The following is a 17,961-nucleotide window of genomic DNA, read 5'->3' on the forward strand; positions in this document are numbered from 1 at the left end:
TAGTGTCCAGGTGTCTGCTAATTTACAGTGCTGTTTGGGCATTCTCATAAGTGGCTCTTGGTGCGCGTGCAAGAGTTTCTCTGGGATGTTTACCCAGAAATGGAATCACTGGGACTCAGAATACGTGAATGTTTCACTTCAGGAGATGATAACAAGGTACTTTATGTAGCAGTTGCACTAATTACGCTCCCACCAGCAGCATGTATGATCCACATCCTCTCCGACACTTGGTATTATTAGATTTTAAAATGTTTTCCAGTTGAGTGTGAAATTGTTGCCAGCTGAGATCTTGATTTGCATGTTTTTTTTTTTTTTTTTTTTTTTTTGCGGTACGCGGGCCTTTCACTGTTGTGGCCTCTCCCGCTGCGGAGCACAGGCTCCGGACGCGCAGGCTCAGCAGCCATGGCTCACGGGCCCAGCCGCTTCGCCGGCATGTGGGATCTTCCCGAACTGGGGCACGAACCCGTGTTCCCTGCATCGGGAGGTGGACTCTCAACCACTGCGCCACCAGGGAAGCCCGATTTGCATTTCTTGATCACTAATGATGCTGAACATCTTTGTCAACACAGGTCTAAAATATATTCACCTATATTTCCTACTAAGGGTTCTGAAGCTTTGGTTTTGACATTTTAAGTCCATAATCTATCACCTTTCCATCATTAAGTTCCAAAGGATATTTACCTCTAATTCCTACTAAAAATTTTAAAGTGGTTTTTATTTGTTTGTTTGTTTTTGGCATTTAAGCCCTTAATCTGGAGTTGATTTTTGTCTAAGGAGGGATGGGTCGTATAATCTTAGGAGCTTTTGTAAGGTGACAAGTGTATTTTGGGGACAGTGGGGCAGGATGTTTGACTGGGACTCTTGAGTGTACTGGGAATTGTTCACTGGATGTTGAGTTCAAATTCTGCTCCTCCCATGGACTGCCTTTGCGATCTTATACTTCATCTCCGTGACCTCGGTTTTCTCATCTGTAAAATGAGAATTATAGCAGATACTGCCCTTGGTTGCCATAAGGATTGCATAAGACAAATTACACAGGAAGCTTCCCACATTGCCGGGTACACAGCATAAGAACACTAACTAGCATTTATTGAGTACTTACCATGTGCCAGGTGATGCCAAGCACTTTACATGTGTTATTTACTCACTTAACCCCTGACAACTCCATGAAGTTGATGGTATTTTCCACACTTTACAGATGAGGAAACTGAGTCTCAGATAGGATGAGTGAGTCCCCCAAGAGCACAATGCTAGCATATGGCAGAGGACTTGAACCCTGGCAGTCTGGCTACAGAGCCCTCATCTGTCACCACCACACATCAAAGCCATTCCCTCCCTCCCTCCCTCACCCTCCAGAATCTAGTCTCTGGGCCCTGCTTCTACAGGAGGAAGGGTCTAGAGGTTGAAATGAGGAAGTAATAGGCAGTGGGGTTGACCCCTGATTCCCCGGTGGCCCCTACCTTTGACTCTGAGGCTGGAGAGAGGCTGGGGATGGAGGGGAGAGGCGGGGCCTCCTGGTGGGGAAGTCCATCTATCTTCCCCATCCCCAGAGGTAGTTGTCCATCACAGTGGAGATGAATCACAGGCCACAGTGTTCTCCCCGGTGTCATCCATTATTCACAGCTGCCATCCCGGGCCTGGGGCTGCTTTGGGGTCAGGCAGGAATTATTCCCAAGGCCCAGCTCTTAGGCGCTTTTATCCACAGCTGAGCCTGACCACAAGCAACTTTCTTCTCTAGATCTGAGGGCAGAGGACTTTCCATCAAGAGGGAACGGAGACTCCAGCATGAGTTACAGGCCTGTGACCCACTGACAGACAAAGCACTTGGGGCTGTGTTTGAGCCCAGCTCTGCCACTTTCCTGTTACCTTCTTGGGGCCTCAATTTCCTTATCTGTAAAATGGGAATAACTGGCCCCACTTTGCTAGAAGATTTAGAAATAATCTACAGCTAGATGCATGAGTGGCCCATAGCTGGGCTTGAGCATCAGAGTTGCTATTGTGACATTTGCTTTTTCAGTGATTGTCTCCCAGGCCCTGCTGGGGATGTGGAGATGGTGTGACCCTTTAAAGTTCACCAAGTAATTTTTTTTCAATTTTATTGGTGTGTACTTGATTTACAATGTTGTGTTAATTTCTGCTCTATAGCAAAGTGATTCAATTATGTATATGTTCTTTTTCATATTCTTTTCCGTTATGGTTTATCACAGGATATTGAATATAGTTCCTTGTGCTATACAGTAGGACCTTGTTGTTTATCCATCCTATATATAATAGTTTGCATCTGGTAATCCCCAGCTCCCAATCCTTCCCTCCCCCACCCCCTTCTGCCTTGGCAATCACAAGTCTGTTCTCTATGTCTGTGAGTCTGTTTCTGTTTTGTAGATAGGTTCATTTGTGTTGCATTTTATTTATTTATTTATTAATATATTTATTTTTGGGTGTGTTGTTGGGTCTTCGTTTCTGTGCGAGGGCTTTCTCTAGTTGTGGTGAGCGGGGGCCACTCTTCATCGCAGTGCACGGGCCTTCTCACCGTCGTGGCCTCTCTTGTTGTGAAGCACAGGCTCCAGACGCACAGGCTCAGTAGTTGTGGCTCACGGGCCTAGTTGCTCCGCAGCATGTGGGATCTTCCCAGACCAGGGCTCGAACCCGTGTCCCCTGCATTGGCAGGCAGATTCTCAACCACTGCGCCACCAGGGAAGCCCTGTGTTGCATTTTAGATTCCACATTTAAGTGATATCGTATGGTATCTGTCTTTCTCTTTCTGACTTCCTTTGCTTAGTGTGATAATCTCTAGGTCCATCCATGTTGCTGTAAATGGCATTATTTCTTTTTTCTGGCTGAGTAGTATTCCATTATATGTAGGTGTGTATGTGTGTATATATATACCACATCTTCTTTATGCATTCATCTGTCAATGGCTATTTAGGTTGTTTCACAATAGCCAAAAGGCTATTGTGACTAGTGCTGCTGTGAATGTAGGGGTGCATGTATCTTTTTGAATTACAGTTTTGTTTGGATAGATGCACAGGAGTGGGATTGCTGGATCATATGGCAACTGTATTTTTAGTTTTTCACCAAGTAATTCTCATTTGCATCCAGGATTGAAACCATTGTCTTCACCTTGGACTTCTTAAGAGTGGCCCCTCAACAGATAAAATGCAATGAAGAAATAAAAAATTAGAGAGGGGGGTACCTATAATTCTGTAGCTCTCAACGTGTGGTCCCCAGCATCACCTGGGAGCTTGTTAGAAATGCACATCCTGGGACTTTCCTGATGGTCCAGTGGGTAAGACTCTGTACTCCCAGTGCAGGGGACCCGGGCTAGACCTCTGGTCGGGGAACTAGAGCCCATGTGCATGCCGCAACTGAAGAGTTTGAATGCCGCAACTAAGAGTCCACATGCTGCAACTAAGAAGCCCGCATACCGCACCTAAAAGATCGTGCTTGCCCCAACAAAGATCCTGCGTGCCGCAACTAAGACCTGGCGCAGCCGAAATAAAATAAATAAATAAATGTTAATTTTTTAAAAATGCACATCCTTGGGCCCCACCCAAGCCTGCTGGATCAGGAGCTCTGGGGGTGGAGCCTAGTGAGTTGTGTTTTAACAGGTCCTCTGGGAGAGTCTGGCACATACACAAGTGTGAGACCCACTGCTCCCTCTCCTTTGCTCACTTTGATGACACAGGTTGCCATGTTGTGAGCTGCCACGTTGGAGGGCCCCACATGGAAAGGAACTGAATGCTGCCAACGTGTACTGAGGGAGCTTGGAAGCTGGATCCTTGCCCAGTCATGCCTGCAGGTGAGACCATAGCCCCACCGACACTTAGATTGCAGGGAGAAACTCTTAAGGGTTCTCACTGGAGGAAGTCACACCCAGATTCCTGCCCAACAAAAACTATGGGATAATTAATGTTTGTTGTTTTAAGTGCTACGTTCTGTGGAAATTCATTATGCAGCAGATAGATAACTAATATGGTGGATATTGGCAGGAAGGGGAGAGATGGGCCGTGGGAGGGAATAGAAGGATATACTGGAGTAATCTAAAGTCTACTTTAATGTATATGGATAACAGATTCATTTTGCTGTACACCTGCAACTAACACAACATCGTAAATCAATTCTACCCCAGTAAAAATTTTAAAATAAAAAAATAAAATAGGAGAACCACCACCACAACAAAATAAAGTCTACAATAAAAGGGGTTTAAGAAACATAAACTGATTTCAATGTGCAGACCTTGTTTGGATCCTGACTGAACATATTAACTGTTTTGTTTTAAGTTGATATTTAGGGGATGTGACCACCAAGGGGATCCTGGATGATATTAAGCTGTTATTGTTCACTTTTATTTGGTGTGATAGTGGTTCTGTGGTTATGTTTTGAAAAAGAGGCTTTGTCTTTTGGAGAAACATATTGGACTAGTTACAGATGAAGTGATACTCTGTTGGGGAATTGCTTTAAAATAGTCAGGGTGGGGAGGGGGTAAATGTGAAAGAAAATGATGAGTTGATGGTTGGGGAGGGGAGGGGACAGTGCTTAGAGGCTCTCTTTACTATTCTCTGTGTTTTTGTATATGTTTGAAATTTTCCATGGTAAAAAGTTTGAAAAATGGGAATTCCCTGGCTGTCCAGTGGTTAGGACGCTGTGCTTCCACTGCAGGGGGTGTGGGTTCGATCCCTGTTTGGGGAACTAAGATCTTGCATGTCCTGTGGTGTGGCCGAAAAAAAAAAGTTTGAAAAATGGAGTGAGCCCAATGTGCCCATTGTATAGATGGACAAAGCAAATCCCAGGCAGGAGGATTGGAGGGACTCGGGGGGCACCTTAGGTTGTTGACACTGGGGGGCTGTCCCTGGGCCCAGCCCTGTGTTTTGTTCATCCTGGGGAGGGGGCTTGTGCAGGAGACTCTGGGACCTGCTTCCCTGCCTGAGCCTGGGGTGTGGAGAGGAATCTCCCCCATCATCCGAGACTCAGCTTTCCAGCAGTTCGTGGCTGACACACTCATCCGTCTGAGGGCACCTGGTGGCTGACTATTATGTGCATACCTGCGAGAGGCAGCTTTTATTTTATTTATTTATTTATTTATTTTTGGCTGTGCTGGGTCTTTGTTGCTGCGCGCAGGCTTTCTCTAGTTGCGGTGAGCGGGGACTACTCTTCGTTGCAGTGCACGGGCTTCTCATTGCAGTGGCTTCTCTTGTGGAGCACAGGCTCTAGGCGCATGGGCTTCAGTACTTGTGGCACACAGGCTCAGTAGTTGTGGCTCGTGGGCTCTAGAGCACAGGCTCAGTAGTTGTGGCACACGGGCTTAGTTACTCTGCGACATGTGGGATCTTCCCAGACCAGGGATCGAACCCCGTGTCCCCTGCATTGGCAGGCGGATTCTTAACCACTGCACCACCAGGGAAGTCCAAGAGGCACTTTTAATTGTATGAGGGCAACTCTTATTTTGTCTTAATATATTAAGTCATCACAAAGGGAGTGTTTCATCGTATTTTATTTTAGATCTCTCGTTCTCTCTCTCTTTTTTTTTTTTTTGCGGTACGCAGGACTCTCACTGTTGTGGCCTCTCCCTTTGCGGAGCACAGGCTCCGGACGCGCAGGCTCAGCGACCGTGGCTCACGGGCCCAGCCGCTTCGCGGCATGTGGGGTCTTCCCAGACCAGGGCGCGAACCTGTGTCCCCTGCATCGTCAGGCGGACTCTCAACCACTGCGCCACCAGGGAAGCCCACTCTCTCTTTTTTTAAGAAGATACTTGCTCATGGTAAACTCAAAGGGAATACAGTGCAAAGCCAGTCACCCTTCCTCCCATCTTCCAGTCACTTCCCAAAGACAGCTATTTTAATTGATCTATTCAACAGATACTTATTGAGCACATACTGTGTGCCAGGCACTGTGCCAGGCTATGGTATCAGAAAGTATGATGTCAGCCACCAGTGAGAGCTGCCCATGAAATTTAAAATTTTCCAAGAGCCACATTTAAAAAGTCAAAAGAAACAGGTGAAATTAATTTTCTTGAAATAATAATATATTTCTTTAACCCAGTATATCCAAACCTAGTATATGGAATCAATACAAAAATTATTAATGAAATTTTAATGATCTTTTCATGGTGTATTAGTTAGCTCAGGCTGCAATAACAAAATACCACAGGTGGGGTGGCTTAAATAACAGAAATTTATTTTCTCACAGTTCTGGAGGCTGGTAGTCCAAGATCAAGGTGCTGGCAGGGTTGGTTTCTTCTGAGGAAGGCCTGTCTCCTTGGTTTGCAGACAGCTGCCTTCTTGCTGTGTCCTCACATGGTCTTTTCTCTGTGTGTGTGGTCCCTGGTTTCTCTCAGTGTCCTAATCTCCTCTTCTTGTAAAGACACCAGTCAGGTTAGATTAGGGCCCACCCTAATAGCCTCATTTTACCATAATTACCTCTTTAAATGCCCTGTCTCCAAACACAGTCGTATTCTGAGGAAATGGGGCTTAGTTCTTCAACGTATAAATTTGGAAGGGGGGACACAATTCAGTCCATGACACACTGAGTCTTCAAAACCCAATGTGGATTTGATTCACATATCGCATCTCAGTTCCGACCAGCCCAGTGTCAAGGGCTCAAGCAACACATGTGGCTGGTGATTGACCCGTTGGACAGCAAAGTTCTGGGTGTGGGAGTCACAACAGCAAACACAACAGGCGGACATCCCTGCCCTCATGGGGCTTCCATTCTACTGGAGGGGATGGACAGTAAATACAGAAGTATCATGCATCACGTACCATACACGTTTGGAGAAAACCAGAGGAAAAGGGGAGGAGGTGGGGGTCCAGGTGTGCATGCTCCATCTTCTCTTCTCTTCCAGAGCTATCCTGTTTGAACGCAGGAGATGGATGGATGGATGGATGAATGGATGGATGGATAAAGATATATCCCTATTTTAAAAGCACAGATGGTAATATTCTATACATGGTATTCTATTCTTTGCTTTTCTCACTTGAAAATATAGCTTGAAATTCACTCCTTATCATCACACATAGACGTGCCTTATTCTTTTTGATTTACTGATTTTAAAGGATAATTTGAAACATATGAAGACACAGTTCTGCTGAGCCAGAATGACAAGCTGGTGTTTGTTGAGCGCTGACTGTCCTTAGCGCCAGTCACCTCATCTGACCCTCCCCACAACCTCGTAAGGTGGGTGCTGTTTCCAGAAAAGAATTTCAGTTCATGGGCAGCTTTTATAAACAGGTGGATAATAACAACTACTGACTTCAGAGAAATTTTAAGTCCCAGATTACAGTACTAACAAATGATAGGGTCTGAGAGATCTTCCTGTTGAAGTTAACAGAATAATAAAATTCTAATGTGTATTGTTATTGTTACATTAATATGCATTATCATTATAATATATAGGAATATCTTAACATAATATATTAACCTATTATATTAATATATAATGAAAATAGATATGCAATTTATTGAAAATAGTTAATATATCTATAACAAAATCTACACAGTAATATTTAGAGGAAAAGAAATAATTGAGAGAAAATACTGGGAAAACAACAAAGCCAGGAAGAGCTGAGAGGTTGCTCACGCACAAATTGAGCCTGGAGCCCGCAGGCTCAGGGCTGGCCCTGGGGCTGTGCTTGGGGATGAGGTTGTGGATGGGGCCCTGGGGTCCAGGGGTGCAGGCAGGACTCTGCCCCCTTGGATCTCACTCCAGTCAAGGAGAAGCTTCCAGAAGGAAAAGTGGTACCAGGAAGTAAGATGGAACCTGCCTGCCAGCCTCCCCATGTGAGGTGAGAGGTGGGCAAAGGCCACAACCCACCCTCTGAGCCCCAGAACCCTCTGCACCCGGCAAGGTGCTCCCTCCTGTTTATGGGGGTCCTGCACCAGCAGCTCTGTCAGGGCATCCTCAGGGCCTCTGCAAAGACTGGGATTCCAGGCAGTGTGCCTGCCTGACAGAGAACCCCTGTAACTCTGGAACGGGCTGATGCGGTGTGCAGCCATAGGACCTGCCTCGGAACAGAGCCAGCAATCCCCTCAGACAGGGAACTGATACTATTTTGATAGTCCTGAGCCTGATGGGCGCTGTGCTGGAACCAGACTGCCCCACGTGGAACAGACTCTGCAAGGAACACGTTCTGGGCTCTGAGTCACACAGCCTGTGGGTTCAAGCCCGGCTCTGACTCATCTCAGCTCCAAGACCCCAGTCTCCGAGCCTCGGTTTCTCTATCTGTAGCATGGACATGGTACACAGGCAGCTGAGCGCTTGGTGAGAACTGGCTGAGAGCGAGGGTTGTGCAAGAAAATGAGAATCATTTCTGAACAGAGCTGGTGCCTCCTGGGGCTCCCTGGTTCCCAATGCATGGAGGAAAATCCTCCCACACTGCCCTCGACCCCTGCCAAACCCGGCTCCTGCCAAACCTTGCCCCTACCAAACCCTGTCCCTGCTGCTCTGGCCCCAGAGGGAGGGAGTTGGAGCTGGTGAGCGTGATTCTGGCAGGTTCTGACCTGTCCTGGGGGGAGACCACAGGGGAGTGAGGCAGGAAGGTAGCTCAGGGTCCTGAGCATCTCCATCAGCCCTTGTATCCTCCACCCCTTCCTCCCTCCCTGCACTGCAGCCATGCTCAGCCACTACAGTTCCCTGATGCCTCCTGTCTCCTCCTGTCTCAGGACCTTTGCACAGGCTGTTCCCACGACTGGGGTTCCCTTCCCCCTCTTTTCTCAGATTTCCACTCGCTGTTCAAGTCTTGAGAAGCCCTCCCTGAGGTCCTGCTCTGTGGCCGCTGCCCAGCCCGGGTCTCACTGTAGTGTGTGATCCCCAGCAGGCTGAGCCCCCTGAGGGCCAGGATCAGGTCTGTGCCAACTTGGTAGCCCAGAGACAGTGGATTCTCAGCAAATGCTTATGGAGAGCAAATGCACGAAGGAACGTGCATGTCTCTGCTGCATCCAGACTTTGATGCACCAGGTGCAGTGCTGAGAGAGGCAGGTAAGAGAAGGTTCCCAGTCTCAGCACATTTCAGTCTAAGGGGAGGCAGACATTAAACGTAACTATACAGTCACCCTGAACAATCCCCGAGGGCAAATATGGTGCTGTGAGACTGTGTAGAGGGATGCGACCTTGACAGGGACCTGAGGTTTCCTGGAAGATGTGATGTTTGAGGCCTGATCTGAAAGCTGAGCGAGGACAACTAACTGAGCAGAGAGGCAGAAAGATCTTTCCAGGCAGGGGGAACCACATGTGCAAAGGCCCAGCGGTCAAGAAACACCCAGAGGGGAGTAATGTGTGAGACGCTGCTGGCCACGGAGGTCGAGGTCAGGGTGGAAAGGTCAGGTAGCGGGGAGGGTGGCTGAGCTTTATCCGCAAAGCAATGCAAGGACTTTAAAGGGTTTCATCCTCCCTGGGAATATGGGTGGGACCCAGATTAAATTTTAAAGAGCTGGCTGTGTCTGCCTCGTGGAGAACAGATCAGAGGGCCCGGGAGAGCAGGGAGGAGGCCCCTGCAGCCCATGAAGGACTTGGACTGAGGCAGGGACGGTCAGGTGTGGAGGATTTTTAGCAAAGAGCCAGCCGGCAGGCCCAGCCGTGGGCAGCCTGCAGAGAGAGCAAAGCGGGGATTCAGGGTGAGGCCTGGTGTCCTGCCCTAAGCAGGGCCGGGCCAGCTGGGAGCAGCCTGTTCTCAGGAGGGTCTGACGGGCCTCCAGGGCCCTGGCTACCCACTGGCCACCAACCCGCCAAGAGCCCCCTGGCCAGAGCCATGGGCCTGGGGACACAAGGAGTGCTGCCCCTGCCCCTGTGGATGACACACTCCAGGAGACAAGAGTCTTCTACCTCCTTTGAGCCCCGCCCTGCCCTGGAGTTGCTGAGTGACCATCTCTGGGCTGGAGCCTTGCCTGCCTTGCTGGCTGAGAGCCAGAGGCTCATTCCCTTCCTTGGGGATCAAGGGCTCCTAGAGGCCTCCTCCCAGGAAGCCCCCACCCAGGCTCAGCCCAGCCCCACCCCTGGGAATGTCCGTTAGACCACTCAGGATGCACATGCCAAGTTCTGGGGACAGAGCATGAAAAAGGAGACAAGATCCCTGCCCGTAGGGGCCTGACGGTCTAGAGGGGGAGGCCAGGAGCATGAAAACACATTGATAAATACATCATGCAATATAACTTCAGAAACAGATAAATGCTCTAACCAGTGATGTGATAGAGACTCGGGGAGGTTGGGGTGGGGGCTACGTGAGAGAGGGGGTCAGGGTGATGCCTCATCTGAGGATGCAAAGAAGACAGTCATGGAAATGCATTGTTTGGCGGGGGAGTGGGGAGAACAGTCAAGGCAAAGGCTTGAGGGGGGACCAAAGAGGCCAGGGCGTCTGGGAGGAAAAGAAGTGGTGGGAGAAGGGGACCGAGGGGTGGACCAGGCCTGGACGGCACTTGTGAGCATGGCACTGGGGAGGCCTGGCGGGTTTCAGGCAGGGGTGATGGGCTCCATGCCCCTGAACTACCAGAATCTCCCTTCTTGCTCAGCCTGGAAACCCCCTTACCCATAGTTCCCTATTTTAGCCCTTTCTAGCCCCTCTGCTTCCTTCACCCCCATTACAGGTACTCCCTGGGCTGGAATTTCCCCAAGATGTGCAGCCAGGGAGGGGAACTAACACCCATCATTGTCAAGGCCACTGTGCATGGACCTCCTACCGTGAGCCATGCCTCATGCTGGGCGTGCTCTGACCTGCCCCCTCACAAGGACCCTTCAGGTTTTACAGCCCATTTTACAGACCAGGAGACCGGATGCAGTGTGACTTGCCCCAGGCCATGTGGCCCAAAGGCAGGAGCCAAGATTTGAGCCCAGCTCAGTCTCATCTGGAAGGTTTGTCAAATCCTATTCAAGCCTGGCGAGAGTTTCGTGATGGTGGGAGATCCAGATTCTTCCTCCCCTTTCCTGCTTGCTTCCCTTCATTCGATAAATGTTGCCACCAGCTCCCCAGTTGCTGGGCCAGACGCCCCAGAGCCATTCTGATCCCTTGGCTGCCCCCTTTTTCCAGGGGCCGGTCATTAAATGCCCCTTGACGGGCCTTGTTGCACCTTTAACACCCAGCATATCTGGCTAGTGGTTCTCTCTCCCTTCCTCCTGAGAAAAAAGGAGGAAATTAAATTGTGGCAGGTTATCATCGACCTAGAGAGAGCCGCACAGAGGTCTGCAGTCACTTTTCTCTAAAGAGGTACTTCGCATGATTGCAGTAAATGCAGTGGGTCTGGAGCCCAGGCCGGCTGGCTGGTCCCTGGTGTCCCTAAAGAACACTGCAGGACAGGCTGGCTGCTCCCACCCCAGACGAGCTGTGGGGAGGTGGCGGTCCCCACAGCCCACCCCTTCTGCCAGAAGAGAAGTCACAGGGGGCTCAGAGTCACTACCCCACCCCTTCCTTGAAGCAGTGGCCTCTTTGGGGGCAACGTTCTAAAACCGATTATGGTGATGGATGACACAAGAAAAACCCACTGAACTTTACTCTTTAAGTGGGGGAATTGCATGGTATGTGAATTATAGCTCAATATATCTATTTAAAACAAGAACAACAAAGCCAGGTGTTCTGTGTCTTCCCCAGGGGGTCCAGATCGGCTCAGACAAATGAAATGTGAAAAAAAAAATCATGGGAACACTCAAATATTACCTGATAGCAATAATCAGAGCTAACGTTTCTTTAGTGCTGGTGACATGCTGGTTAACTCCTGTGACTCTCACCACAATTCTCTCAGGCAGACATTATTACACCCCCCTTGACAGATGGGGAAACTGAGGCACACAGTGGCACTGTGCCTGGCCAAGGTCACACGCAAAGAAGTGTCAGAGCAAGGTTTGAACTCCACAGTCTAGCTCCAGTATCCTCACATCCGTCCCTGATTTAGACAAGAGTAAACAGGATAAGAGTTTAATCAATAAGTGTCCCCAGCCCGAGTGCTCCCCCCATGTTCAGCATCGGTAAACCACAGGCTGCTCTAGTTCTAGACACCATGCTTTTACTGGAATCATGTGAAGTATATCTTTTTCTAATGATTTTTAAAAAAATTTTTATTGGAACATAGTTGCTTTACAGTGTTGTGTTAGTTTCTGCTGTACAGTAAATTGAATCAGTTATATGTATACATATCCCCTTTTTTGGATTTCCTTCCCAGATCATTGAGTAGAGTTCCCTGTGCTATACAGTAGGTTCTCATTAGTTATCTATTTTATACATAGTGTTGTATATATCTAATTATTTTTTAATTGAAGTATATTTGATTTACAATGTTGTGTTAGTTCGAGGTGTACAGCAAAGTAATTCAGTTATACATACATATATATCTATTTTTTTCAGATTCATTTCCCTTATAGGTTATTACAGAATACTGAATGTAGTTCCCTGGGCTACACAGTAGGTCCTTGTTTATTTATTTTATATGTAGTAGTGTGTATGTGTTAATCCCAAACTTTTAATTTATCTCTCCTCCCGACCCCTTTCCCCTTTGGTAACCATAAGTTTGCTTTCTTTGTCTGTGGGTTTATTCCTGTTTTGTATATAAGTTCATTTGTATCAAATTTATTTAGATTCCACATATAAGCAATATCATATATTTGTCTTTCTCTGTCTGACTTACTTAACTTAGTATAATAATCTCTAGGTCCATCCATGTTGCTGCAAATGGCATATTTCATTCTTTTTCATGGCTGAGTAGTATTCCATCTTATAAATGTACCACATCTTCTTTATCCATTCATCTGTCAGTGGACGTTTATGTTGCTTCCATGTCTTGGCTATTGTGAATAGTGCTGCAGTGAACATAGGGGTGCATATATCTTTTCAAATTATGACTTTCGGCCAGGAGTGGCATTGCAGGATCATATGGTAGCTCTAGTTTTAGTTTTTTAAGGAGCCTCCATATCTTTTGAGAAAGGTGCACCTTCCTCTAAATCATCTGGTTGCAGCTCTGCCCCCACCCATTTCCCCGCTGGATTCTTCCATCACAAATCATATCATCTAAGCATTTCATTCATAAATTCTTCAGAATGTATCTCTGTGATGTGAACTTTCTGAAATAACTACATTTTCTTTTAATCACCACTTTCACATCACACCTACAAGAAGTTCATGGTTCTGTAATATCCTCTCAAATCCCATCTTCCCACCCGACCCCGTTTGTTTTCTAAATGTGTTCAATGGTTCAAATCAAGAGACAAAGTCTGTACATTGCATTTGGCTGGTATTTCTCTTAAATCCCTTGTAAGCTATAACGACTCTCTCTTTTACTTCCTTGCCTTTTAGTCGCTGCAGAGAGTGTGAGATCCTTGCTCCTAAGCATTGATTTGCTGCCTCTTAAACAGCCTTCAGCAGAAAGTGGAGGGCTGGGCTGGGGGGTAGAGCGGGCAGGGAATGGTGAGGGCTTGGCCCAGCCTCCAGGCCTTGTGGAGAGCCTGGTATTTCCACCTTACTGGTTACCTAAAAAGAAATAAAATCAGGCCTAGGTAGAAAAGGGAGGCACATTGATGATGGCAGAAACGAAATATATTCATTTTCCCATTTGTCACAAATGCTGTCAATCCCACCTTCAAAACACGTCTGGAATCTGCCCTTTCTCTCTTGCAGTGGATTGGAGGATATGAGGGAGGAAGCGGGGAGGGGGGGGCTGGGTGGGAGGCTTCCACAGTCCAGGTGAGAGCTGATGGTGGCCTGGGCCAGGGTGGTGGCTTTAGGTGAAGAGGGAACAGATTCCAGGCGTGTTCTGGAGGTAGAACTGGTTGGGTGCAGTGGCTGTATGGACACGGAGGGCAGGAGATGTCCAGGGTGCTTTGGATGGCAGGCTCCTTTCTCTTTGGGGAAAGCAGCCTTCTTGCCTCAAGCTCATGTACGCAGACCCCGCCTCCAAGCTCCCAGCTGAAGCTGGGGAGATGACACACACCAAAATGAGGGTAACTCACTCCTCAGCATGGACCACCAGCACCCCATGCTCAGCCTTCCAGAGAGAACGAGCCAACAGAGGAAAGAGAGAGGGTGGGACAAGGGCACGGATGCCAGAATCAGCCTCTTCCCAAGCGCCATGAGCTCGGAAAGCTCAATACCTCTCCGAGCCTTAGTTTCCCCATCTGAGCAATGGGAATGCCCATTCCCACCTGGCTGGGCATTGTGAGGAAGTAAATGGTGAGCTGCTCTGAGTGGTGGTCTTGAGAAAGAGAGCCCACGTGGCCCCAAGAGAGTCAGGAGGATGTGAGGCGTGGCTGTAGGGAGGCTGAGCATTATGGGAGCGTGGTCTGCAGCTGACCAGGGTATGGGGCCGAGCACATCACAACTGGTCCTTGATCCCCACTGGGGTCAGCCTCTGAGCACCCTGGCACAGGTGGCCCAACAAGGAGGGACTGGGGGTACTCTCTGTGGTTCTAAACAATCCCCAGACTGGCCTGTACCAAGCCTTGGGCCATTTTCTTTATTTTCCTTTTCTACTTCGATGCTGATCATCCTGCATTAATGAAGACACAGCTTAGAAGATGGCTAAGGGCACGGATTCAAACCCTCACTCAGCCGTCTAACTGCTGCGTGATCTTAGGCAATTTCCTTCATCGTCTGGGACTCAGTTTGCTCATCTGTAAAACGAGCATAATCATACAAATCTCATAACAAGCTTATTGTGAGGATTAAATGACGTTAAGTAATTTTCCTAAGGGTGAGTTAATACTTGTAAAGTGCTTAGAACCGTACCCAGCACAAGTAAACGGGAGTCCCTTCCCCCTGCGCCCTGCTGCTTTTCGACATGACCTCTGTAGCCTTGGACAGTTTTCTTGATTTATGGATGACGTGTCCCAGATTCATCTCATGCATTTTCTACCTGGACTCAGCTGTTTCTCAGAGGAGCCCTGTTCCTTTCAGCAATAAATGGGAGTTAGGAATCACAATCTAGACATTAGGGATGTTCATTGCCACTGGGTTATCACTGCATCTAGGCTTAAAGCTGGAGGCAATGATAATTATCATTCACATTTAAGGTTACAAGGTTTTCAGTTAACTTATTTGATTTCATGTATCTCTTTTTTTATTTTTACACAGAAAATCTTTGTTCCTAACAATATTAATCCAATTTCTTATCTTCTTTATCCTATATTATAAAGCAGACAGTTTCAACCTAATAATACCGATATAATCACTACCTGTAAGATAACTGAGCGCTGTTGAAGATTTCGTTGTGCTCCTGTTTCTTTGTGATTCTGTGGTCCTTAGGTTAAAGCCCATTAGGGATGTACAATCAAAATGCTGTTTTAAAGTCACTTCCAATAATCCTTCTTAGTGTGTTTGCCAAGTTGACATTTAGTCAGGTTTACTCATTTCTGTTGGGTATTTTTATTTTAAGGGATTGCTTTTTTTGTCTTGGCTTTACAGTTTTGTAAGTTTGCATTTACAAACTACTCTAAAACCAGATACACTCAGTGAAATCCAGCTTCCACATCTTTCCCTTTGGCTAATTACCTCTCTCCACATAGGTAACAACTTTTGTTAGCTTCTGCTTTATCTTTCCATTGTTTCTTTTTGAAAATATAAGCAAATGTATACACACCCCACACATATTCAGAAGATAGAATACTTTGCATATACAGTTCTGCTCCTTGGATTCTATTTTTGCTTTTTTCACTTAATCATACATCCTGGAGATCACTCCAGTGCAGGATTAAGACAGCATCTTTGGGGGGCTTCCCTGGTGGCGCAGTGGTTGAGAGTCCGCCTGCTGATGCAGGGGACACGGGTTCGTGCCCCGGTCCGGGAAGATCCCACATGCCGCGGAGCGGCTGGGCCCGTGAACCATGGCCGCTGAGCCTGCGCATCAGGAGCCTGTGCTCCGCAAGGGGAGAGGCCACAACAGTGAGAGGCCCGCGTACCGCAAAAAAAAAAAAAAAAAAAAAGAGCATCTTTGTTCCTTTTCACAGCTGTGTAGCGCTCTCTTCTGTGGATGTCCATTTTATTCAACCAGTTTCCTCTTGGTACATGTTGGTATTGTTTCCAGTCTTTGCTGATACTATTAGTGCTGCAATGGCAACAACAAAACCTTGTGCATACATGGATTTGTATTTTGGGGACAGATTTGTAGATACTCTCATGGGATTAAAAAAAAAAATGTCTCTTAAGACTTTAATTTTTTGAAGCAGTTTCAGGTTCACAGCGAAACTGAGAGGACCTCGTGGGATTTTCAGTCCTAACTGTGATACATGTTACCCAGGAGTTCACGGTGCTATGGGCGTGCATAACAGCTGTGCTCGTGTGTGGGTGGAGGTGCCACTTACTGAGACAGGAAGCACCGGCGGGCTCCTTTTAACCTTGTGCTATGTGGTTTAACAAGTGAGCTAGGCTTTGTGCATGGTGCCGGGAGCAGGATTCCGGGTGTGGGAACTGAGGCTGAGGCATGGAGGAGCATGCAGACAGCAGCGAAGCCCCAGTTTCATCTGATTGGGAGGCCCCAGACCGCTCTTGGAGAAGGGGGCAGGGTGGGTCTGGCACACCTGGCACTCCGAACTCCAGCTCCTTCTGAAGGGACTGTCTGTATCTCCCAGGCAGGAAGCAGGTCGGGGAGGGGACCAATGTCCACCACTGCTGACTGTAGTCCCCTCTGAACCCCGGCTGGGATAAGTGACCCCCCTGCAGACCAGGGGAAGGCAGACTGAACCTGGACCAGACTTGGGAGACACACTGACCTGGGTTCAAATCCCAGCTCTGCTCTGTGACCTTGGACAAGTTGCTTAACCTCTCTGAGCCTGTTTCCTCCTCTGTCCAGTGGGGATGAGGCAGGACCTGCCTCACTCTGGTGAGGACACTGTGGGAGTGTGCATGTGAAGTGCCTGGCTGGGGCCTGGCACATAGTAGGTGCTCCCCACTGAGGAGCAGCCTCCCCTACTGCTCTGTGGCAGGGCTGGGGCTTGGCCTTTGGGAGCCCTTGTTCCTACCTTCTCTGAGCTGGAGCAGCTAGAGTAACCCACTCACTTGTAGATGGTGGAGGAACCCATGGGCACGGGAGTCAGATGGCTGAGGTTCAAATCCTGGCCTTGGCATTTTCTCTCTAGCTGACTTTTTCACCTCTCTGATCCTCAGTTTCCCCATCTGTCAAATGGGGGCGATGAGACCACCTGCCTCACAGCAGTGTTGGGAGAAAGAATCGATCTCAGACATTTAAATTGCTCAGTCCAGTGCTGGGCGTGTAGTAAGTGCTGACTAATGTCACAAGAACCATGATTGGTCTGGGCATCCCACAGGGGGGCATACTGTCTGTGGTCAGCTGGACAGGCCAGAGCCTGAGGGGCACCAGGGCAGGGGGCAGGGGGTGTGCAGGCTTTGCAGCCCCTGAGCAGGCAGGCACATAGGCCCTGGTAAAGGAACATATTTTTAAGAAAGAAAACTCAGGACTCTCATACAAATATAAAATCTTTGAACATATGTCAAAGATTTTATTTGACTCATGAATTTATGAGGGAACTAGTAAGATGTTACAGCCAATTCAAAGGAGGATTAAAAAGCGCACGCACACACAAACGCAGGCAATTAGGAGTGCTGAAATGAACTTACAAATAGGTGCAAAACTGGTCAGTGTGCCAGGGCAGAAATCAATTGTGTCTCTACCGGATGCAAGTAATTTGCATTTCTATGGAGGAGAATAATTTGCATTACAGTCGCTTTTCTACATCGTGTGAAATACCTTGAAGATGATGAAAGGCCAAGATAACCCAGAAGGGTGCACTAGGCAAGACACCAGTCATCTTTTTTGCCCATTTCAAAGCCTTTCAAAATTTTACACACACACACACACACACACACACACACACAGTCACAATCACTAACAAATGCAGTCATTCACACACATCCACATCACCTACAAGCCTCACACTGTGTGTGTGTCTTGTGTATCTCGCTGACTCTCGCTCTTTTGCACTGATGGTGGTTCATGCTCCCACCTCCATGCCTTTGCTCAAGGTGCTCCCCTGCTAAG

The 17,961-nt window shown here is 47.9% G+C and overlaps 1 protein-coding gene across 3 annotated transcripts in view; it reads left to right on the top strand.

The window, feature by feature from the left end:
• The window catches only part of LITAF (lipopolysaccharide induced TNF factor), a 111,845-nt gene that overhangs the window by 7,794 nt on the left and 86,090 nt on the right, over positions 1-17,961 (top strand). For 2 of the 3 annotated variants that reach the window (XM_027117390.1, XM_027117391.1), the window contains exon 3: positions 3,686-3,799. The exons of the other annotated variant lie outside the window; for it this stretch is intronic. The gene's annotated coding sequence lies outside the window, so the exon portion shown is untranslated. The remainder of the gene's footprint in view (positions 1-3,685; positions 3,800-17,961) is intronic. 3 annotated transcript variants of the gene reach the window in all.

This window comes from Aethalodelphis obliquidens, unplaced genomic scaffold (genome assembly GCF_003676395.1).
Source record: "Aethalodelphis obliquidens isolate GAN/ISIS:26980383/991018 unplaced genomic scaffold, ASM367639v1 scaffold18, whole genome shotgun sequence".
NCBI classification, from domain to species: domain Eukaryota; kingdom Metazoa; phylum Chordata; class Mammalia; order Artiodactyla; family Delphinidae; genus Aethalodelphis; species Aethalodelphis obliquidens.